The sequence below is a fragment of the Schistocerca gregaria genome, chromosome 7 (genome assembly GCF_023897955.1).
Source record: "Schistocerca gregaria isolate iqSchGreg1 chromosome 7, iqSchGreg1.2, whole genome shotgun sequence".
Classification (NCBI taxonomy): Eukaryota; Metazoa; Arthropoda; class Insecta; order Orthoptera; family Acrididae; genus Schistocerca; species Schistocerca gregaria.
The window spans coordinates 549,415,364-549,439,770 of record NC_064926.1 but is presented as its reverse complement, the minus strand read 5'-3'; positions in this window follow the sequence as shown (position 1 = coordinate 549,439,770).

Here is a 24,407-nt window from a genome sequence, read left to right as displayed (position 1 = left end):
TAACAGTCAGGGGTTCTAAAAATATCTATAATGGATAAGATTAACCGTTAGCTTCTAAGTCAGTACAGTCAAAAGATAGGGCGATTTATGTGTTTTGATACTCGCAATCTCAGCTACCAAAACCTGTGCAGTACCTATCGTTGATCTAGAATGATGACGTATGGCAAGAAGTAATGTTTCACAGCAGCAGGCGAGGGAAAAAAATCCGAGAATTGTTAATTTGTTTTTATATCACACGAGAAGAATATTTCTTCTGTTATTCGTTGTTGTTGTTGTGGTGGTCTTCTGTCCTGAGACTGGCTTGATGCAGCTCTCCATGATATTCTATCCTGTGCAAGCTCTTTCATCTCCCAGTACCTACTCCAACCTACACTCCTGGAAATGGAAAAAAGAACACATTGACACCGGTGTGTCAGACCCACCATACTTGCTCCGGACACTGCGAGAGGGCTGTACAAGCAATGATCACACGCACGGCACAGCGGACGCACCAGGAACCGCGGTGTTGGCCGTCGAATGGCGCTAGCTGCGCAGCATTTGTGCACCGCCGCCGTCAGTGTCAGCCAGTTTGCCGTGGCGTACGGAGCTCCATCGCAGTCTTTAACATTGGTAGCATGCCGCGATAGCGTGGACGTGAACCGTATGTGCAGTTGACGGCCTTTGAGCGAGGGCGTATAGTGGGCATGCGGGAGGCTGGGTGGACGTACCGCCGAATTGCTCAACACGTGGGGCGTGAGGTCTCCACAGTACATTGATGTTGTCGCCAGTGGTCGGCGGAAGGTGCACGTGCACGTCGACCTGGGACGGGACCGCAGCGACGCACGGATGCACGCCAAGACTGTAGGATCCTACGCAGTGCCGTAGGGGACCGCACCGCCACTTCCCAGCAAATTAGGGACACTTGCTCCTGGGGTATCGGCGAGGACCATTCGCAACCGTCTCCATGAAGCTGGGCTACGGTCCCGCACACCGTAAGGCCGTCTTCCGCTCACGCCCCAACATCGTGCAGCCCGCCTCCAGTGGTGTCGCTACAGACGTGAATGGAGGGACGAATGGAGACGTGTCGTCTTCAGCGATGAGAGTCGCTTCTGCCTTGGTGCCAATGATGGTCGTATGCGTGTTTGGCGCCGTGCAGGTGAGCGCCACAATCAGGACTGCATACGACCGAGGCACACAGGGCCAACACCCGGCATCATGGTGTGGGGAGCGATCTCCTACACTGGCCGTACACCTCTGGTGATCGTCGAGCGGACACTGAATAGTGCACGGTACATCCAAACCGTCATCGAACCCATCGTTCTACCATTCCTAGACCGGCAAAGGAACTTGCTGTTAAAACAGGACAATGCACGTCCTCATGTATCCCGTGCCACCCAACGTGCTCTAGAAGGTGTAAGTCAACTACCCTGGCCAGCAAGATCTCCGGATCTGTCCCCCATTGAGCATGTTAGGGGCTGGATTAAGTGTCGTCTCACGCGATCTGCACGTCCAGCACGAACGCTGGTCCAACTGAGGCGCCAGGTGGAAATGGCATGGCAAGCCATTCCGCAGGACTACATCCAGCATCTCTACGATCGTCTCCATGGGAGAATAGCAGCCTGCATTGCTGCGAAAGGTGGATATACACTGTACTAGTGCCGACATTGTGCATGCTCTGTTGCCTGTGTCTATGTGCCTGTGGTTCTGTCAGTGTGATCATGTGATGTATCTGACCCCAGGAATGTGTCAATAAAGTTTCCCCTTCCTGGGACAATGAATTCACGGTGTTCTTATTTCAATTTCCAGGAGTGTACATCCTTCTGAATCTGCTTAGTGTATTCATCTCTTGGTCTCCATCTACGATTTTTACCCTCCACGCTGCCCCCCAATACTAAATTTGTGATCCCTTGATGCCTCAGGTCATGTCCTACCAACCGATCCCTTCTTCTAGTCACGTTGGGCCACATACTTCTCTTCTCCCCAATCCTATCTAATACTTTCTCATTAGTTACGTGATCTACCCACCTAATTTCAACCTTATTCTGTTGCACTACAATTCGAAAACTTCTACTCTCTTCTCGTCCAAACTATTTATTCTCCATGTTTCACTTCTATACATGGCTACACTCCATACAAATACTTTCAAAAACGACTTCATGACACTTAAATCTATACTTGATGTTAACAAATTTCTCTTCTTCAGAAACGCTTTCCTTGCCATTGCCAGTCTACATTTTATATCCCCTCTACTTCGACCATCATCAGTTAGTTTGCTCCCCAAATAGAAAAACTAATACTACTTTAAGTGTCTCATTTCCTACTCTAATTTCCTCAGTATCATCCGACTTAATTTGACTACATTCCATTATCCTCGTTTTACTTTTGTTGATGTTCATTTTATATTCTCCTTTCAAGACACTGTACATTCCGTTCAACTGCTCTTCCAAGTCCTTTTCAGTCTCTGAAAGAAATACAATGTCATAGGCGAACCTCAAAGTTTTTATTTCTTCTCCCGGGGTTAATACCTACTCCAATTTTTTCTTTTGTTTCCTTTACTGCTTACTCAATATACGGATTGAATGAAATCGTGGAGAGGCTACAACCCTGTCTCACTCCCTTCGACACCACTGCTTCCCTTTCTTGTCCCTCGATTCTTATAACTGCCATCTGGTTTCTGTACAAATTGTAAATAGCCCTTCGCTCCATTTATATCACCCCTGCCACCTTTAGAATTTGAAAGAGAGTATTCCAGTCAGATTGTCAAAGCTTTCTCTAAGTCTACAAATGCTAGGAACGTAGGTTTGCCTTTCCTTAATCTTTCCTCTGAGATAAGTCGTAAGGTCAGTATCGCCTCACGTGTTCCAGTATTTCTACGGAATCCAAACTGATCTTCCCCGAGATCGGCTTCTACTAGTTTTTCCATTCGTCTGTAAAGAATTCGCGTTAGTATTTTGCAGCCGTGGCTTATTAAACTGATAATTCGGTAATTTTCACATCTGTCAGCACCTGCTTTCTTTGGGATTGGAATTATTATATTCTTCTTGACGTCTGAGGGTATTTCGCCTGTCTCATACATCTTGCTCACCAGATGGTAGAGTTTTGTCAGTACTGGCTCTCCCAAGGCTGTCAGAAGTTCTAATGGAATTTGGTCTACTCCCGGTGCCTTGTTTCGACTCAGGTCTTTCAGTGCTCTGTCAAACTCTTCACGCAGTATCGTATCTCCCATTTCATATTTACCTACATCCTCTTGCGTTTCCATAATATTGTCCTCAAGTATATCGCCCTTATATAGACCCTTTATATACTCCTTCCACCTTTCTGCTTCCCCCTCTTTGCTTTGAAGTGGGTTTCCATCTCAGCTCTTGATATTCATACAAGTGGCTCTCATTTCTCCAAAGGTCTCTTTAATTTTCCTGTAGGCTGTATCTATGTTGCTCCTAGTGAGATAAGCCTGTACATACTTAAATGTGTACTCTAGCCATGCCTGCTTAGCCATTTTGCACTTCCTGTTGATCTCATTTTTGAGACGTCTGTACTCCTTTTTGAGTGCTTCATTTCTTGCATTTTTATATTTTCTCCTTTCATCAATTAAATTCAATATTTCTTCTGTTACCCAAGGATTTCTACTAGCCCTCGTCTTTTTACCTACTTGATCCTCTGCTGCCTTCACTACTTCATCCCTCAGAGCTACCCATTCGTCTTCTACGGTATTTCTTTCCCCCATTACTGTCAATTGTTTTCTTATGCTGTCCCTGAAAGTCTGTACAACCTCTGATTTAGTCAGTTTATCCAGGTCCTATCTCCTTAAATCCCACCTTTTTGCAATTTCTTCAGTTTTAATCTACAGTTCATAGCCAATAGATTGTGGTCGGAGCACATCTGCCCCTGGAAATGTCCTACAATTTAAAACCTGGTTCCTAAATCTCTGTCTTACCATTATATAATCTATCTGATACCTTTTAGTATCTCCAAGATTCTTCCACATAGACAACCTTCTTTTATGATTCTTGAACCAAGTGTTAGCTATGATTAAGTTATGCTCTGTGCCAAATTCTACCAGAATGTTTTCTTCTTCATTTCTTAGCCCCAATCCATATTCACCTACTATGTTTCCTTCTCTCCCTTTTCCTACTGTCGAATTACAGTCATCCATGACTATTGAATTTTCGTCTCCCTTCACTACCTGAATAATTTCTTTTATCTTATCATAAATTTCTTCGTCCTCTGCACAGCTAGTTGGCATATAAACTTGTACTACTGTAGTAGGCTTGGGCTTCGTGTCTATCTTGGCCACTCTAATACGTTCACTATGCTGTTTGTAGTAGCTTACCCACATTCCTATTTTCCTATTCATTATTAAACCTACTCCTGCATTACCCCTATTTGATTTTGTGTTTATAACCCTGTATTCACCTGAACAAAAGTCTTGTTCCTCCTGCCACCGAACTTCACTAATTCCCACTATATCTACCTTTAACCTATCCATTTCCCTTTTTAAATTTTCTAACCTACCTGCCCAATTAAGGGATGTAACATTCCAAGCTCTGATCCGTAGAATGCCAGTTTTCTTTTTCCTGATAACGACGTCCTCCTGAGTAATCCCCACCCAGAGATCCAAATGGGGGATTATTTTACCTCCAGAATATTTTACCCAAGAGACCGCCATCATCATTTAACCATACAGTAAAGCTGCATGCCCTCAGTATAAATTACGGCTGTATTTTCCCCTTGCTTTCAGCCGTTCGCAGTACCACAACAGCAAGGCCGTTTTGGTTAGTGTTACAAGGCCAGATCAGTCAGTCATCCAGACTGTTGCCCCTGCAACTACTGAAAAGGCTGCTGCCCCTCTTCAGAAACCACACGTTTATCTGGCCTCTCAACCGATGCCCCTCCGTTTTGGTTGCACCCACGGTACGGCTATCTGTATCATTGAGGCACACAAGCCTCCCCACCAACGGCAAGATCCATGGTTGATGGGGGTTTTTCGTTATCAGGCATCAAACCTGAAATTGAAACAAACAGTAGTTCTGCGTTCTGGCTGACTGTGTTGCAGTGGTAAAAATCAAACATCTGGAAAGGAATTACTTTATTGCACATATGACGTGCCTCGATACCCATCCTTCGCCAGATAGCCAGCAGCGATTGCTGCACTAGATATGGCGTTTCAACTTGTATATGAAATAGTATAGTCGATGACTGTTTGCACCACCTGCAACTTTAAGTGCCTTACCTATGAACAATAATTGCTCCTAGATGTCTGATGATGGATAAATTCCAAAGCATGTCATACTAACAGTAAAGTCATTGCTCGCCTGATGTCTGCTGACTTTTCCCATTGCGACCCCATCAGCATGAAAGGAGAACTTCTGAGTATTATAATAATGGTCACCTGTCTCCTGCATGATTTTCTGCCACATTTATGTCACTGAAATTGGAACATTCTCGAAAATATTTGAGTCCTTGGGACCGATATGTTGCATTTACCAATTTAGATAAGAAGCAGAAATGGTCGAGACTCTATTCAAGGAATTTATGAACTGTCTATATCTGAGGGTTGCCCAGAAAGTAATCCATGGCATTCTTTTCTCTGTCGAAAACAATGCTACGAATGCGAAATGTTAACGTTATGTCTCCTGAGTGAGTGCGCCAAGTTTCTTTCACTTCCAACAGATAGCATAGCTCAGGACAGTTTCAGAATGGCGTCTATAGATGATGTATGTTATGAGCAATGTGTCGTTATAGAATGTCTCTGCCCTTATCTGTTCTATACTCTGCTATACCCATCATGTCTGGATCTCCACTCCTTCTACCTTTCACAAATCCCCTCGCCTCCATCTCCCCTCCCACACGTGGATCCTGTACAACCTTATTCCGTTCCCCCACCTTCTCCTTTTCCTTAAATGGATTCGCATCCTGTACACCTCCTCCTCACCCGCTTGTCTCTCCCATCCTCTCCAGACCCCACCCGCTGCCGCACCTGTATTCCCACGTCCCGCCTGCTCTCCATCTCTCCACTCTCCTTACCCTCTCCCAAGGTGGCTTCCGCCAGCTCCCCTCCCTGACGATGTCCTGCTCCCCTCCATCTACCCCTCCTACCAACTTTGATACTTCCCTACCTCTTCCTGTGTTTCTTCCCATGAGCACCCTCTCTCCCCCTTCCCTCTCTCCTCTCTTTCTCCCCCTCCTCCCCCGGGCTTCCCCTACTCCCATACCTTCATTCCTCCCACCATCTCCTTTGCCACTGGCATCTTTGCTCTTCCCTCTTCCTCCCCCACCAACTTCTTCCCCTCTTGGCAGGTTCCTGGACTCGTACACGTTCAGTGCTCATTCGCGCACCGGAGATCATCGCCATCGGTTTCTCGTGTGCCTGCCATCGTGTTTGTGATTTAGTGTTTTTCGTCGCCACGCTCCTTCGTTCACTTGTACCGTCTATTTCATCAGTGTTTGTACGCAGAGCCGACAGTTTTTCGTGTTTTTTTTCGCCGAGTGTGAACGGCTTCATGTTTTTAATTATTCTATCTGCTGTTTTTTAACCACCAATCTGTTACTTTTCTGTCTTCATTTCCTCTTTTATTGTAATGCTTGTGGCTGATGAGCGGAGTAGATTTATCCGCTGCCAGCCCACCTTTGTATGATGTGTAAAATAACAATAAAGAAAAAAAATAGAATTTTTCGTTGCAGAAAAAGAAAGTGTGGGGACCGTCAGCAGTCGGTTCGGCGGAGCTCCACGATTTGCAGCAGTCGAGGAGACCATCCACGGCTGTCACACCGGGCATTTTGCAGCGAGCTCATGTTGTCATTCGCGAGGACAGACGCACAACGACTCGGCAGTTGGCAGTGCATCTGTCAATCAGCAAAACATGTTCACATAGCGAAGCACTGGCTCCGCTGTCAGGACAAGGATTGATAGTGACAGAGCAGGCACACCCTTGTTTCGCCCTGGAGGGAGGCCATAGAACGGGATGGAGATTACGTGGAAAGATACCGTGCGTAGATAAAAAAACATTCTTTCGAGTGTGTAACTCTCATTATTTTCAATAAAGAATTGTTGAAGAAAAATATGTGGTGCATTATTCTCTGGGCAACACTCGTACATAATTAAGTTTGCACTTAGCCGGTTTTTTATGGATGACAAAGTGTAGCCGCATGGAGCGGCGCAATTGCACGAGCTCTTGGAACGGGAGGATATCCGGCGAATGGACTGGCCTGCGCGTTCCCCCGACTTAAATCCCATGGAGCACGTGTGGGATGCTTTGGAGAGACGTACAGCATTCTTCACGTCCACAGGCACCACCAACCATACCACGTTTCTTTCAGGAGTGCTAGAGTTGCAAGGTTCGCAGGAGAGCTTCTCTAAAGTTTGGAAGGTAGGAGACGAGGTACTGGCGGAAGTAAAGCTGTGAGGACGAGGCGTGAGTCGTGCTTGGGTTGCTCAGTTGGTGGAGCACTTGCCCGCGAAAGGCAAAGTTCCCGAGTTGGAGTCTCGGTCCGGCACACAGTTTTAATCTGCCAGAAAGTTTCATATCAGTGCACACTCCACTGCAGAGTGAAAATCCCATTCTGCATAAAGCATTTGTCAACCACGTGGGTGCAGGTATGCAACGCCCTACCACCAGAACTCATGACCAACCAACCTAGCTGCTAGCATGGGAACAAGTTGCAGAGCAGGCGTTCGTGGCGATCACACATCCTAATAAGAACTACACTTCGCTTTTTGTGATGTCCACGGAACCATCATAAATCCCGGTGACTTCATTTTTATTATTGTCTTTAAATCAGAGTGTCATTTCTGTTCTTCTCATGGCTTATTTCTTTCAGTTACCTTCTGTACTGTGAAAGGTATATCTATGTTTCTATTGTGGTCTTCAGTCCAGAGACTTGTTTGATGCAGCTCTCCATGCTACTCTATCCTGAGAAAGCTTCTTCATCTCCCAGTACCTACTGCAACCTACAGACTTCTTAATCTGTTTAGTGTATTCATCTCTTGGCCTCCGTCTACGATTTATACAGTCGATGCTGCCCTCCAGTACTATATTGGTGATCCCTTCATGCCTCAGAATATCTCCTACCAAGCGATCCCTTCGTCTACTCAAGTTGTGCCACAGGTTTCTCTTCTCCCCAATTCTATTCCATACCTCCTCATTAGTTATGTGACCTACCCATCTAATCTTCAGCATTCTTCTGTACCACCACATTTCGAAAGCTTCTATTCTCTTCTTGTCCAAACTATTTATCGTCCATGATTCACTTCCATACATGGCTACACTCCATACAAATACTTTCAGAAACGACTCCCTGACACTAAAATCTAAACCTGATGTTAACAAATTTCTCATCTTCAGGGACGCTTTCCTTTGCCATTGCCAGTCTATATTTTATATCCTCTCTACTTCGACCATCATGGGTTATTTTGCTCCCCGAATAGCAAAACTCCTTTTCTACTTTAAATGTCTCATTTTCTAGTCTAATTCCCTCAGCAACACGCGATTTAATTCGACTACATTCCAATACCCTCGTTTTGCGTTTCAAGATGTTCATCTTACACCCTCCTTTCAAGACACTGTCCATTCCGTTCAGCTGCTCTTCCAGGTCCTTTGATATCTCTGACAGAAATGCAATGTCATCGGCCTGTAATCAAGTGCATCCTTAAGGCAGTGGGCGGAGTACCGTAAGACAGCAATATTTTTAAGAAGGGCTCCTCACTCTGAATACGGGGCAATATTTGCAAAACTCGTGTCGGCAGAGCGCGCAGCCGCCAGCAAAGCGAGCTCGCAGTGGCGTAGCGGAAACCGCAGTTTTTACCACACTTCAGCACTGCTTCAAAATTAATCACGCTGGTGGCGGTGTTTTGTCATTTGCAGTGACAAGGCTGACAACTCTTTTTTCAAGTGCAACATTGAATAATTACGCCAGAATGGACGACAATTATGCGCACCGTTCCTGTTAGCGGCACGGATTTCGTTTTGTGTTCCGACGAGAACTGTCACGCGCAAATGACTTTACAAATCTGGGCGCTATTAAACCGTGATAGATGACCGTCGCTGCAATATTGAAGCATTGCTGCAGGAGGCAATGCCTTCGAATACCGTTGGTCACCTGCACACACTCTGCGGATGTTGTGTCAGATTAACAACAGCACAAACACAAGCACTGGATTTGGCGACTTGCAAACTTAAGGTGTGGTATAGATACGTCGATGATAATTTCTTTGTGTGGAGCCACTGTGAAGAACAGCTCGCTGGCTTCCTGAGACACTTGAACAACCTCCATACAAACATAAAATTTGCCGTGGAAGTATAAAAGGAAAAAAAAAAACTGGCATTCCTAGATGTGCTGGTCACAAGGGATGGCAAAAACCTGAGACACAGCGTGTATACAAAAATGACACACACCCACCGATACCTGCACAAACTATCAAACCACCACCGCAGCCAGAAAAGAGGCATGATTAATACGCTCGTAACGCGAGCAGGGCGAATATGTCAGCCGCAGCAACTCAGACGCGAAATGCAACACCAGGAAAGTGTTCTGAGGAGCAATTGATGCTCCATAAATTATATTAGAAGTGTAACAGAGCCAAACACTCGAAGAAGTAAGGAATCAGGAAAAGAAATGTCGGGTACGGGCTTTCTGCCATACATTCCCAGAGTGACAAACAATAATCGGCCGTATATTGCGCAAACACGGCGCGAAGACATTTTCAAACCGACAAGGAATATCAAAGAGTGTCTTAGATAGGCAAAGGAGGAAAGGGAACCACTTGCAATGTCGGGAATATAGCGTATACAATGCACATGCGGAATCGTTTATGTCGGAATGACTGGACGATCAATCAACACCAGGATCAAAGAGCATAAGCGACATTGCAGGTTGGGACAAATGGAGAAATCGGCCGTGGCAGAGCACGCACTGAGTGAGACCTACCACGTAACAAACTTCGCCGACACGGAAGTTCTGACTGCAGAGAAGGACTGTCACACGCGCCTGTTCAGAGAAGCTGTAGAAACACAAAAACACGTGAACAGTTTCAACAAGAGAGAGCAAAGCCTTAAGGTAAACGGATCCTGGCTTCCCGGACTGCAGAGAACGACCGTCGCAGGTAGCAAGAGGAGAACCGCACAGGAAATGACCGCTGAGAAGCCCTCGGACGTCGGCGCGCCAGGTACATATAGTCTGCGGCCGTCAGCTCGGCTCCAGTTCACCACCGGTGATGGAGGGTGAAACTTTGACAATGCCAGCCATTCGTGCTGGCAAAACGTCAGTAAAAACATAAGATGAACGTCGGCCGAAGAATCCGAAACAGAAACCTAACTAACCTAAGGACATCACACACATCCATGCCCGAGGCAGGATTCGAACCTGCAACCGTAGCAGTCGCACGGAAACATGTAGAACAAGGTTCGCATTTTACCTACTGCTTATGTAATGACGTAAGCAGAAAAAACAAAGGGCTTGTATATGCTTTTATTTCCCATAACTACTTTTGACCCATCTGGTTTCACGTCATGAAATGCAAGCACATTGTTAATGCAACTCGTTCACCAGAAGCCAGTTCAGATGAGAAGGTACAGAAAAAAATCATTAAACTCTTTTTCATCCAATAGGCTGCTTGTCATACGATGCGAAAACAATATTAATACTGCAACGTAGCCTTCCAGTACTGGTGGTTGGATAACTCTACCTAAATAGGAAGATTACCGTCGGTTTGTCACGTCCTACCGCTCCTGCAAGCTACCGTTTGTAGTAAATGTTTCTTAAATTCGTGTGGTCCACGAAATTACTGGCCCCTGCGAACTACTGCCGGTTATTAATAACTTACAGTGAAAGTTTTTAATCAACCGGTAAAAATTTGAACGCAACGGATAACGCAATATTTTTGAACGACTACAGAAGGCCCCTATACAGGGCTTAATACGCAGTACAAAGCTTTTATTTGCTTTCATGATCAAGGATTTGACTGAGGTACTGACTTTCACCTATTCTTCATGATGGTGGAAGCAAATAATCAGTCGAGGGTGTAGATTAAATGATATTTATTTAGTCCCGATGGCATTTCAACAACTAGCCGTTATTTTCTTGCAATATACATGAACACAACTGGTCTCTCTAGTTAACACGGTTCAGTTTCTCCAACGTAATTATGGAATGGGGGAGGAGAGAGAAGACCTGGCTTCAATGCCATTTTATACAAACACACAGTTATATTTATACCCATACTTATTACAGTCAGTGGCTATAGGTGACTCAGAACAAGTTCAGCAAAGACACTACAAAGAAAACTAGGGCAGGGTGGAAGAGTATTTCGTAAGTCTTTATCAAATCAGTGGGCATTAAAATCCCATACTTTTCCTAGTGGTACGAGTTTAAACCATGTATCTTACTTAACATCGCCAACAAATCAAATAGTTATGGGGCAGCACAAGAAACATGGTAACTTCAGTGCTATTCAACACACGTGGGCCAGTTCCGATAGCCAACAGAAATCCAGAAAATTACGGACACACAAGATTATTCTCTCCCTACTTTACACTCGCCAACTATCGTATGATTAATTTTCGTATTCAATACATTTTCAGACCGAAACTCCAATTTATCAACGTGGGGGATGCTCCAACCGACCTCGTGTCGCGAAAGCAAGTTCACAAAGAAAACACATGTAAAATAAATAGAAAACCCCCAAAATATTACTGTATATGAAAGAGCCGTTTAAAATACATTGAATGAGTGAATTTCCGTTAATCACAGAGCTTAAGGCCCATGGTGCGTGGCCTGAACAAGGCAGAAACGCAAAGTTCTACTGAAATTCGAATAAATTATGAAATTAACTTCCCTTCTGGGGTTTAGTGGTAATCTGGCACCTGATTTCAACATCTGGGCTACCTTACCGAGCAGATTACAAACAATCTAACACCTTTGTTAACATTACCAACACGACAGCTGCGTCTCCAACGCCGCGACCCAGGAACAAGTGCTCGACCGCACATCTCGCCTATCCGTTCTTCGTTCAAATCGTGGTGGAGGGGATGGTTCGCCAACTTAACAGAGCCAATAGTCGGGCCTTCGCGATCTCTCTGACCTGACTTGCCCACCATCTTTGCTAAAGTTGTTCACGTTTAGGGGTTGGTACTATCCTACCACAGAGCGACTCTACACTTGCAATGCTACGACCTGTGACCAGAGCTTTCTGTTACATCGCATACTATCTCATTCCTACAGTCCAAGGTCGCATGCGGGAAAGGATACGAGGATACGTGGCACACATGAAATAAAATGAAAAAATAAAAAAAACACCACCTGGTCCATTCTCTTCTGTTTGTTATACACGTAATTCACTTCTCCAGAGTCGAAACACTCTGGCTATAGTTCTCCTGTACCGGAATTCATTGGAAAAAATATGGAACTGCACAATAAGTTCCGCTTCAATGCAATGAATACCGTGACTTCACCAGGTATCAGTTCGGACGAAAAGGTGTTGCAAACAACTTATTTTAGTTTCGACAGCTTTTACTTGAAAACAAGAGTATACAGAAAAAGTGTAGGCGGTGTCACCAAGTACTTAGCATAGTTAACACGAATTTAAAAAGTGCTAGTTGCGCTGAAACAGTGAAAGGGGATTGGTTGTAATTTTGGGTCGAGGTTATTTACCGTTGTCCTGTCCTCTATGAGCGACTGGGATCGTATTTAAGTTCGTCTCCGCCGCATTCAGAACCCTGGATTCCCTACACACTAATTAGTTTCTTACTACCGTACTGGCTCAGTAGTTAAAGTTATTGTTATTATTTTTACGCTCATCTGATTTTTACACTCGCCTGCTAACCACGATGAAATCGATTGATTCTTTGGCAGTCATGTGGAGGACAAAGGTGACGCCATGGACGATACATTAAGCCTTTCAGAATTGCTTCTTAATCATTACTCTTTCTCTAACTCCACAAACGGGCATCAAGCATATCATTTACGTCGTGGTGCGGGACAGATTCGGAGATGATGTAGAGCAATATGGTGTTCGTTAATGTACAATGGCATTCATTAATCATAATGCGACTTCATTTAGCTCGAAAAAGGACTCGCATCGTTACACTGGCCAAAGACACTTCTCTTCTCATAGTTATACACTTACAAAATCATCTAGGGTACACAGTTCAACAACACATGAATTCTATCACGAGCTAGTCTGTGAGCAGTCCTTTAATACACACTTCGGCAAGGAAAATGAGCAAAGATGCTAGTAATCATATTTTGAACACAGTGCAGTTTCACGAAGTGAGGGGCAGTATGGACAGGTAGCAGAGAACACTCATTTCGCTGGCATACAGTTGCATACTGCGACCCAACAGCGTATCTATAGTTTGCTGTCTTTCAGATGATTAAAGAGCGACCAGAAATGTCAGTGGTGCTCCATCTGGCCTGGCGAGACATATGCGCGACGATCACGTAAAAAGGAACAAAAATATGGAAATGAGACATTAAGAGCAATTTTCCACATCAGTAACTATACATTATACACAATGTGACCAAAAGTATCCGGACACCTGGCTGAAAATGACCCACACGTTCGTGGCGCCGTCCATTGGTAATGCGGGAAATCAGTATGGTGTTGGCCCACCCTTAGCTTTGATGGCAGCTTCCACTTTCCCAGGCATACGTTTAGTCAGGTGCTGGAAGGTTTCTTCGGGAATGGCAGACCATTCATAGAGCAGCTCTGCTCTGAGTAGAGGTATCGATGTCGGTCGGTGACGTCTGGCAGAAGTCGACGTTTCTAAACGTTCCATAGGTGTTCTATAGGATTTAGCTCAGGACTCAGTGTAGGACATTCTATTACAGGGATGTTATTGTCGCTTAACCACTCTGCCACAGGCCGTGCACTATGAACAGATGATTGATCATGCTGAAAGATGCACACGCCATCCACAAATTGCTCTTCAACAGTGGGAAGGAAGAAGGTGCTTAAAACATCAGCGTAGGTCTGTGCTGTGATAGTGCCACGCAAAACAACAAAGGCTGCAAGCCCACTCCATGAAAAACACGACGAAACTATAACACCACAGCCTCCAAATTTTACTATTGGCACTACACACGCTGGCATATGACTTTCACCGGGCATTCACCATAACCACACCCTGCCATCGCATTACCACATTGAGTACTGTGATTCGTCACTCCACACAAAGTTTTTCCACTGTTCAGTTGTCCAAGCGAGACGTCGTTTGGCATTTGCCGACTTGATGTGTGGCTTATGACCTGTCGCACGACCATGATATCCAAGTTTCCTTACCTCCCGCCTAACTGTCATAGTAGATGCAGTGGATCCTGATACAGTTTGGAATTCCAATGTGATGGTCTGGACAGATGTTTGCCTATTACACATTATCACATCGGAAACAGTGGACCTAGGGATGTTTAGGAGTGTTGAAATCTCGTCTACAGACGTATGACACAAGTGACACGCAATTACCTGACCTAGTTCGAAGTCCGTGAGCTACGCGGAGGGCCCATACTGCTCTCACACGATGCCTTATGACTACTGAGGTCGCTAATATGGATAACCTGGCATTAGGTGCCAGCAGAATGCACCTAACATGAAAAACGTATTTTTTGGGTGTGATACTTCTGATCACATAGCGTACTCACAATTTCGTTGCCTGGATTCGAGACCTCCGGGTGCAGATATGTAGGGTGCCCCTGAATAGGTCAAGAGTGCACTACACGCCGGAAGCGGCTACAAGGGTAGCAGAGTACGTGTGGAGTGCACATGTAGGTTTTTTAGGTTAGAGAATTCCCTCCCTAGGCCCGACAAGACTCCTTCTGAGACGCGAAAACGTAAGAGTAGGCAAAATGCAACAGGGAATAACAATATTAATATGCTAATAGTAAACAGAAGGATCGTCTATAGAAAGGTCCCAGAGTTGCTCTCATTCATAAACGGTCACAACGCCCATATAGTACTAGGGACAGAAAGTTGGCTGAAACCAGGTGCAAACAGTAATGAAATCCTAAACTCAGATTAGAATGTATACCACAGAGACAGGCTGGACAGTGAAGGGGGAGGCGTGTTTATAGCGATAAGAACAACAATAGTATCGAAGGAAATTGACGGAGATCCGAAATGTGAAATAATGTTGGTGAAGGTCACGGTTAAAGCAGGCTCAGACATGGTAATTGGATGTCTCTATAGGACCCCTGGCTCAGCAGCTGTAGTGGCAGAGCACCTGAAGGATAATTTGGATACCATTTCGAGTAGATTTCCCCATCAAGTTATAGTTCTGGGTGGAGATTTTAATTTGCTGGATATAGACTGGGAGTACGAACCAGTGGTCTAGTGGTAGCGTGTTTGATTCATAATTAAAAAGTCCGGGTTCGATCCCCGCCACTGCCTAAATTTTGATAAATAATCAGCATTGGCGGCCGAAGACTTCCGGCATAAGAAGTCAGCCTCATTCTGCCAACGGCCTTGTCAAAAGAGGGCGGAGGAGCAGATAGAGGTTCAGGGCACTCTCTTGTCCTAGGGGCGGGAAATTGCAAGGCAGAAGAATCAGCAATGATCAACGGCATGAGGATGCAGAAGGCCATTGGAAACCCCTGCATTAAAGACACGTAACGTGTATCCACAGGACATGTGGCCTGTAGTTGAAGAAGTGTCATGATGATCTCTCCATTGGCAAAGATTCCGGAGTAGTCCCCCATTCTGATCTCCGGGAGGGGACTGCCAAGGGGGAGGTTACCATGAGAAAAAGATTGAATAATCAACGAAAGGATAATGTTCTACGAGTCGGGTCGTGGAATGTCAGAAGCTTGAACGTGGTAGGGAAACTAGAAAATCTGAAAAGGGAAATGCAAAGGCTCAATCTAGATATAGTAGGGGTCAGTGAAGTGAAGTGGAAGGAAGACAAGGATTTCTGGTCAGATGAGTATCGGGTAATATCAACAGCAGCAGAAAATGGTATAACAGGTGTAGGATTCGTTATGAATAGGAAGGTAGGGCAGAGGGTGTGTTACTGTGAACAGTTCAGTGACCGGGTTGTTCTAATCAGAATCGACAGCAGACCAACACCGAAAACGATAGTTAAGGTATACATGCCGACGTCGCAAGCTGAAGATGAACAGATAGAGAAAGTGTATGAGGATATTGAAAGAGTAATGCAGTATGTAAAGGGGGACGAAAATCTAATAGTCATGGGCGACTGGAATGCAGTTGTAGGGGAAGGAGTAGAAGAAAAGGTTACAGGAGAATATGGGCTTGGGACAAGGAATGAAAGAGGAGAAAGAATAATTGAGTTCTGCAACAAGAGGAGGAGGTATACTTGGAAAAGGCCGGGAGATACGGGAAGATTTCAATTACATTACATCATGGTCAGGCAGAGATTCCGAAATCAGATACTGGATTGTAAGGCGTACCCAGGAGCAGATATAGACTCAGATCACAATATAGTAGTGATGAAGAGTAGGCTGAAGATAAAGACAGTACTCAGGAAGAATCAATACGCTAAGAAGTGGGATACGGAAGTTCTAAGAAATGACAAGATAGGTTTGAAGTTCTCTAACGCTATATATACAGCAATAAGGAATAGCGCAGTAGGCAACACAGTTAAAGAGGAATGGACGTCTCTAAAAAGGGCCATCACAAAAGTTGGGAAGGAAAGCATAGGTAGAAAGAAGGTAGCTGCGAAGAAACCATGGGTAACAGAAGAAATACTTCAGTTGACTGATGAAAGGAGGAAGTACAAACATAAATCGGTTATTGCATCGACGATTTAAGCCGTAAAAAGAAATATAAAAAAAGGTAAGAATATTTTTCTGTTTAGCAAAAGTGACAAAAAGCAGATTACAGAGTACCTGACGGCTCAACACAATAGTTTTGTCTCAATTACAGATAGTGTTGAGGATCAGTGGAACAAGGTCAAAACCATCGTACAATATGGGTTAGATGAGTATGTGCCAAGCAAGATCGTAAGACATGGAAAAGAGCCACCGAAGTACAACAACCGAGTAAGAAAACTGTTACGGAACCAAAGGGAACTTCACAGCAATCATAAACATAGCCAAAACCTTGCAGACGAACAAAAATTACACGAAGCGAAATTTAGTGTGAGGAGGGCCATCCGAGAGGCGTTCAATAAATTCGAAAGTAAAGTTCTATATTGACTTGGCAGAAAATCCTAAGAAATTTTGGTCTTATGTCAAAGCGGTAGGTGGATCAACCCAAATATCCAGACACTCTGTGACCAAAATGGTACTGAAACAGAGGATGACAAAGGCCGAAATACTAATGGTCTTTTTCCAAAGCTGTTTCACAGAGGAAGGCAGCACTGTAGTTCCTTCTCTAGATTGTCGCACAGATGATAAAATGGTAGATATCGAAATAGACGACAGAGGGAAAGAGAAACAATTAAAATCGCTCAAAAGAGGAAAGGCCGCTGGACCTGATGGCATACCAGTTCGATTTCACACAGAGTACGCGAAGGAACTTGTCCCCCTTCTTGCAGCGGTGTACCGTAGGTCTCTAGAAGAGCGAAACGTTCCAAAGGATTGGAAAAGGGCACAGTTATCCCCGTTTTGAAGAAGGGACGTCGAACAGATGTGCAGAGCTATAGACGTATATCTCTAACGTCGATCAGTTGTAGAATTTTGGAACACGTATTATGTTGGAGTATAATGACTTTTCTGGAGACAAGAAATCTACTCTGTAGGAATCAGCATGGGTTTCGAAAAAGACGGTCGTGTGAAACCCAGTTCGCGCAATTCGTCCATGAGACTCAGATAGCCATAGACACGGGTTCACAGGTAGATGCCGTGTTTCTTGACTTCCGCAAGGCGTTCGATACAGTTCCCCACAGTCGTTTAATGAACAAAGTAAGAGCATATGGTATATCAGACCAATTGTGTGATTGGATCGAAGAGTTCCTAGATAACAGAACGCAACATGTCATTTTCAATGGAGAGAAGTCTTCCGAAGTAAGAGTGATTTCAGGTGTGCCCCTGGGGAGTGTCATAGGACCGTTGCTATTCACAATATAGAAAAATGACCTTGTGGATGACATCGAAAGTTCACTGAGGCTTTTTGCAGATGATGCTGTGGTGTATCGAGAGGTTGTAACAATGGAAAATTGTACTGAAATGCAGGAGGATCTGGAGCGAATTGACGCATGGTGCAGGGAATGGCAATTGAATCTCAATGTAGACAAGTGTAATGTGCTGCGAATACATAGAAAGATAGTTCCCTTATCATTTAGCTACAAAATAGCAGGTCAGCAACTGGAAGCAGTTAATTCCATAAATTATCTGGGAGTACACATTAGGAGTGATATAAAATGGAATGATCATATAAAGTTGATCGTGAGTAAAGCAGAAGTCAGACTGAGATTCATTGGAAGATGCTAAGGAAATGCAGTCCGAAAAGAAAGGAAGTAGGTTACAGTACGCTTGTTCGCCCACTGCTTGAATACTGCTCAACAGTGTGGGATCCGTACCAGATAGGGTTGATAGAAGAGATAGAGAGGATCCATCGGAGAGCAGCGCGCTTCGTTACAGGATCATTTAGTAATCGCGAAAGCGTTACGGAGAAGATAGATAAACTCCAGTGGAAGACTCTGCGGGAGAGACGCTCAGTAGCTCGGTTCGGGCATTTGTTAAAGTTTCGAGAACATACCTTCACCGAAGAGTCAAGCAGTATATTGCTCCCTCCTACGTATATCTCTCGAAGTGACCATGAGGATAAAATCAGAGAGATTAGACCCCACACAGAAGCATACCGACAATCCTTGTTTCCACGAACAATACGAGACTGGAATAGAAGGGAGAACCGATAGAGGTACTCGGGTACCCTCCGCCACACACCGTCAGGTAGCTTGCGGAGTATGGATGTAGATGTAGATGTAGATGTAGACACGTGGTAGGCTGGACGTCAAGAATTTTGCTATCTGTCAAAAAACTGTGAATTAGGAAACCTTTCAGAAATCATGCATGCATATAAGTATTCACTGGACCTCTTGCTTTGAGATCCACCAACCAAGCAAAAAAAAAAAAAAGTAAAGTGCAGCAGCAGAGTATGGGTCATGTGGCGCACTAATGGCCACAATATACGCTTTTCCCAAGAAATTAAAAAATCAGAAAACTGACAGAAATTCATCATATACATTGTTACTTTGAGATCTGTTCGTACAATTTAAATAACATCATTTAACGGTAGTAACCAACCATAGCGTACGTGAGGTGCTAACGAACAAAATATACCCCATCAAATACAAAGATTGTTGCTGTTGTGGTCTTCAGTCCAGAGACTGGTTTGATGCAGTTCTCCACGCTAATCTATCTTGTTCAAGCTTCTTCATCTCCGAGTCACTACTGCGACGTATATCCTTCTAGATCTGCTTAGCATATTCATTTCTTAGTCTTCCTCTACTATTTTTACTCTCCCCGCTTCCATCCAATACTAAATGGGTGATCCCTTGTTGCCTCAGAACGTATCGTACCAACCGATCCCTTCTTCTTTCCAAGATGTGCCACAAATTCCTCTTCTGCCAAGTTCCATTCAGTATCTCCTCATTATTTACGTGATCTACTCATCTAATCTTCAGAATTCTTCTATAGCATCACATTTCGAAAGTTTCTATTCTCTTCCTGTCTAAAGTATTTATCGTCCATGTTTCACTTCTGTACATGGCTACACTACATATAAAGACTTCAAGAGAAGACTCCCTGACACATAAATCTATACTCTCGACGTTAATCAATTTCTTTTCTTCAGAAGCGCTTCAGTTGCCGTAACAAGTCTACATTTTATATCAACTATAGGTCGACCATCATGAGTTATTTTGTTCTCCAAATAGCAAAGTTCATCTACTACTTTAAGTGTCTCATTTCCTAATCTAATTCCCTCAGCATCACCAGAATTTATTCGCTTACATTCGATTATCCACAGTTTGCTTTTGTTTATGTTCATCTTGCATCTTCGTTTCAAGAAACTGTCCATTCCGTTCAACTGCTCTTACAGGTATTTCTCTGTCTCTGACAGAATTACAATATCATAGGCAAACCTCAAAGTTTTTATTTATTCTTCATGGATTTTAATTCCTACTGCCTATTTCTATTTTGTTTCCTTTACTGCTTGCTCAACATACAGATTGAATAACATCGGGGATAGGCTACAACCCTGTCTCACTCCATTCGCAACCACTGTTTCCCTTTCATACCCCTCGACTCTTATTACTGCCATCTGGTTTCTGTGCAAACTGTAAATAGCCTTTTCCTCCCTGTGTTTTACCCCTATCACCGTAGAATTTGAAATAGAGTATTCCAGTCAATATTGTCAAAAATCTTTCTCTAAGTGTACAAATGCCAGAAACGTAGGTTTGTCCTTCCTTATCCTACATTTTAAGATAATTCGTAGGGTCAGTATTAACTCGTGTGTTCCAACATTACTACAGAATACAAACTGATCTTCCCCGAGGTCAGCTTCTAAGAGTTTTTCCATTCGTCTGTAAAGAATTCGAGTTAGTATTTTGCAGCCGTAACTTATTAAATTGATATTGCGGTAATTTTCACACCTGTCACCTGCTTTCTTTGCGATTGGAATTAATACACTCCAGGAAATTGAAATAAGAACACCGTGAATTCATTGTCCCAGGAAGGGGAAACTTTATTGACACATTCCTGGGGTCAGATACATCACATGATCACACTGACAGAACCACAGGCACATAGACACAGGCAACAGAGCATGCACAATGTCGGCACTAGTACAGTGTATATCCACCTTTCGCAGCAATGCAGGCTGCTATTCTCCCATGGAGACGATCGTAGAGATGCTGGATGTAGTCCTGTGGAACGGCTTGCCATGCCATTTCCACCTGGCGCCTCAGTTGGACCAGCGTTCGTGCTGGACGTGCAGACCGCGTGAGACGACGCTTCATCCAGTCCCAAACATGCTCAATGGGGGACAGATCCGGAGATCTTCCTGGCCAGGGTAGTTGACTTACACCTTCTAGAGCACGTTGGGTGGCACGGGATACATGCGGATGTGCATTGTCCTGTTGGAACAGCAAGTTCCATTGCCGGTCTAGGAATGGTAGAACCATGGGTTCGATGACGGTTTGGATGTACCATGCACTATTCAGTGTCCCCTCGACGATCACCAGAGGTGTACGGCCAGTGTAGGAGATCGCTCCCCACACCATGATGCCGGGTGTTGGCCCTGTGTGCCTCGGTCGTATGCAGTCCTGATTGTGGCGCTCACCTGCACGGCGCCAAACACGCATACGACCATCATTGGCACCAAGGCAGAAGCGACTCTCATCGCTGAAGACGACACGTCTCCATTCGTCCCTCCATTCACGCCTGTCGCGACACCACTGGAGGCGGGCTGCACGATGTTGGGGCGTGAGCAGAAGACGGCCTAACGGTGTGCGGGACCGTAGCCCAGCTTCATGGAGACGGTTGCGAATGGTCCTCGCCGATACCCCAGGAGCAACAGTGTCCCTAATTTGCTGGGAAGTGGCGGTGCGGTCCCCTACGGCACTGCGTAGGATCCAACGGTCTTGGCGTGCATCCGTGCGTCGCTGCGGTCCGGTCCCAGGTCGACGGGCACGTGCACCTTCCGCCGACCACTGGCGACAACATCGATGTACTGTGGAGATCTCACGCCCCACGTGTTGAGCAATTCGGCGGTACGTCCACCCGGCCTTCCGCATGCCCACTATACGCCCTCGCTCAAAGTCCGTCAACTGCACATACGGTTCACGTCCACGTTGTCGTGGCATGCTACCAGTGTTAAAGACTGCGATGGAGCTCCGTATGCCACGGCAAACTGGCTGACACTGACGGCGGCGGTGCACAAATGCTGCGCAGCTGGCGCCATTCGACGGCCAACACCGCGGTTCCTGGTGTGTCCGCTGTGCCGTGCGTGTGATCATTGCTTGTACAGCCCTCTCCCAGTGTCCGAAGCAGGTATGGTGGGTCTGACACATCGGTGTCAATGTGTTCTTTTTTCTGGTGATCGTCGAGGGGACACTGAATAGTGCACGATACATCCAAACCGTCATCGAACCCATCGTTCTACCATTCCTAGTCCGACAAGGGAACTTGCTGTTCCAACAGGACAATGCACGTCCGCATGTATCCCGTGCCACCCAACGTGCTCTAGAAGGTGTAAGTCAACTACCCTGGCCATCAAGATCTCCGGATCTGTCCCCCATTGAGCATGTTTGGGACTGGATGAAGCGTCGTCTCACGCGGTCTGCACGTCCAGCACGAACGCTGGTCCAACTGAGGCGCCAGGTGGAAATGGCATGGCAAGCCGTTCCACAGGACTACATCCAGCATCTCTACGATCGTCTCCATGGGAGAATAGCAGCCTGCATTGCTGCGAAAGGTGGATATACACTGTACTAGTGCCGACATTGTGCATGCTCTGTTGCCTGTGTCTATGTGCCTGTGGTTCTGTCAGTGTGATCATGTGATGTATCTGGCCCCAGGAATGTGTCAATAAAGTTTCCCCTTAATGGGACAATGAATTCACGGTGTTCTTATTTCAATTTCTTGGAGTGTATTTTCTCCTTTAATCAATCAAATTCAATATCTTTTCTATTATCCAAGGATTTCTGCTAGCCCTCGTCTTTTTACTTACTTGATCCTCTGCTGCCTTCACTATTTCATCTGTCAAACCCATTCTTCTTCTACTGTATTTCTTTTCCGTGTACTTGTCAGTTGCTCCGTAATGCTCTCTCTGAATTTCTCTACAACCTCTGGTTCTTTGAGTTTGCCCATGCCCATCTCCTTAAATATCTACTTTTTTGCAGTTTATTCACTTTTAATATACAGTTCATAACCAATAAATTGTGATCAGAGTCCACATCTGGCCCTGGAAATGTCTTAAAATTTAAAATATGTTTCCTAAACCTCTGTCTGTAATCATATAATTTATCTGAAACCTTCCAGTATCTCCAGTCCTCTTCAACCTATACAACCTTTATCATGATTCTTAAACCAAGTGTTGGCTATGGTTAAGTTATTCTCTGCGCAAAATTCTACTAAGCGGCCTCCTCTTTCATTCCTTACTCGCAGTCCATATTCACCTACTACTTTTCCTTCAATTCCCTTTCCTGCTATCGAATTCCAGTCCCCCATGAGTATTAAAGTTTCGTATCCTTTAACTGTCCGAATGATTTCTTTTACCGCATCATAAATTTCTTCAGTCTCTTCATCATTGAGGAGCTCGTTGTCATATGAAATTGTACAACTATTGTAGGCGTGGGCTTTGTGTCTATCTTGGCTATAATTATGCGTTCACTATGCTGTTCGTAGTAGATTATCCGCGCTATTTATTTATTCATTATTAAACCTACTCCTCCATTACCCTTATGTAATTATGTATTTATCAATCTGTTTTTACTTGATGAGAAGTCTTACTCCCGCTGCCACCGAATCTCACTAATTCCCACTATATCTAACTTTAACCTATCCACTTCCCTTTTTAAATTTTCTAACCTACCTGCCCTATTATGGGATCTGACCTTCCACGTTCCAATCCGTAGAGTGCCAGTTTTCTTTCTCCTGATAACGACGTCCTCTTGAGTAGTCCCTGCCCAGAGATCCCAATGGGGGACTATTTTACTTCCGGAATTTTTTCCCGCAGAGAACGCCATCGTCATTTAGCCATACAGTAACTGTGCATGCCCTCGGGAAAAATTACTGTTGTAGCTTCCCCTTGCTTCCAGATGTTCACAGTACCAGGACGCAATGCCGTTTTGATTAATGTTACAAGGCCAGATCAGTCAATTATCCAGACCGTTGCTCCTGCTACTACTGAAAAGGCTGCTGCCCCTCTTCAGAAACCACGCCTTTGGCTGGCCTCTCAACAGTACCCCTACGTTGTGGTTGCACCTACGGTACAGCTATCTCTACGTCTGAGGCATGCAAGTCTCCCCACCAACGGCTAGGACTGTGGTTCTTGGGGGAATACAAACGTGACTCAGTCAAAATATTGTAAAATCACGACTCATAACTCAGCAGACCGGCTGTAAAAAAATTAAACCACACTGTTCTTAAAATCGTTCACAATATTTAAACGTTTTGGAAAAGATGAGTCCTTTGTCGGAACAAAACATATCATTCCAAGTTACGACATGAAATACGCGGAAGTGCAAATAAGTGGGGGTCCAATTCACCACAATTGAAATAAGTGAAAATCATCACCTGAAATTAGACTAAGCAGAACTAACACATTTATCCGCAACACCAGCGGACTGTTTACACAAGCGTGCAGTAGTTACAGAGTACTACGGAAGAGTTCCAGAAAGTTCCCTTATTCAAAACGCCCACCCCGTGGTCAGATTTCCCACTAGAGAAGATCCGGATTGACATAACGTTTCTGTTTCGTACAGGACTTACTTTTGCAACTGTCACTAACTGAATCTCCATAATCCCTGCATTTT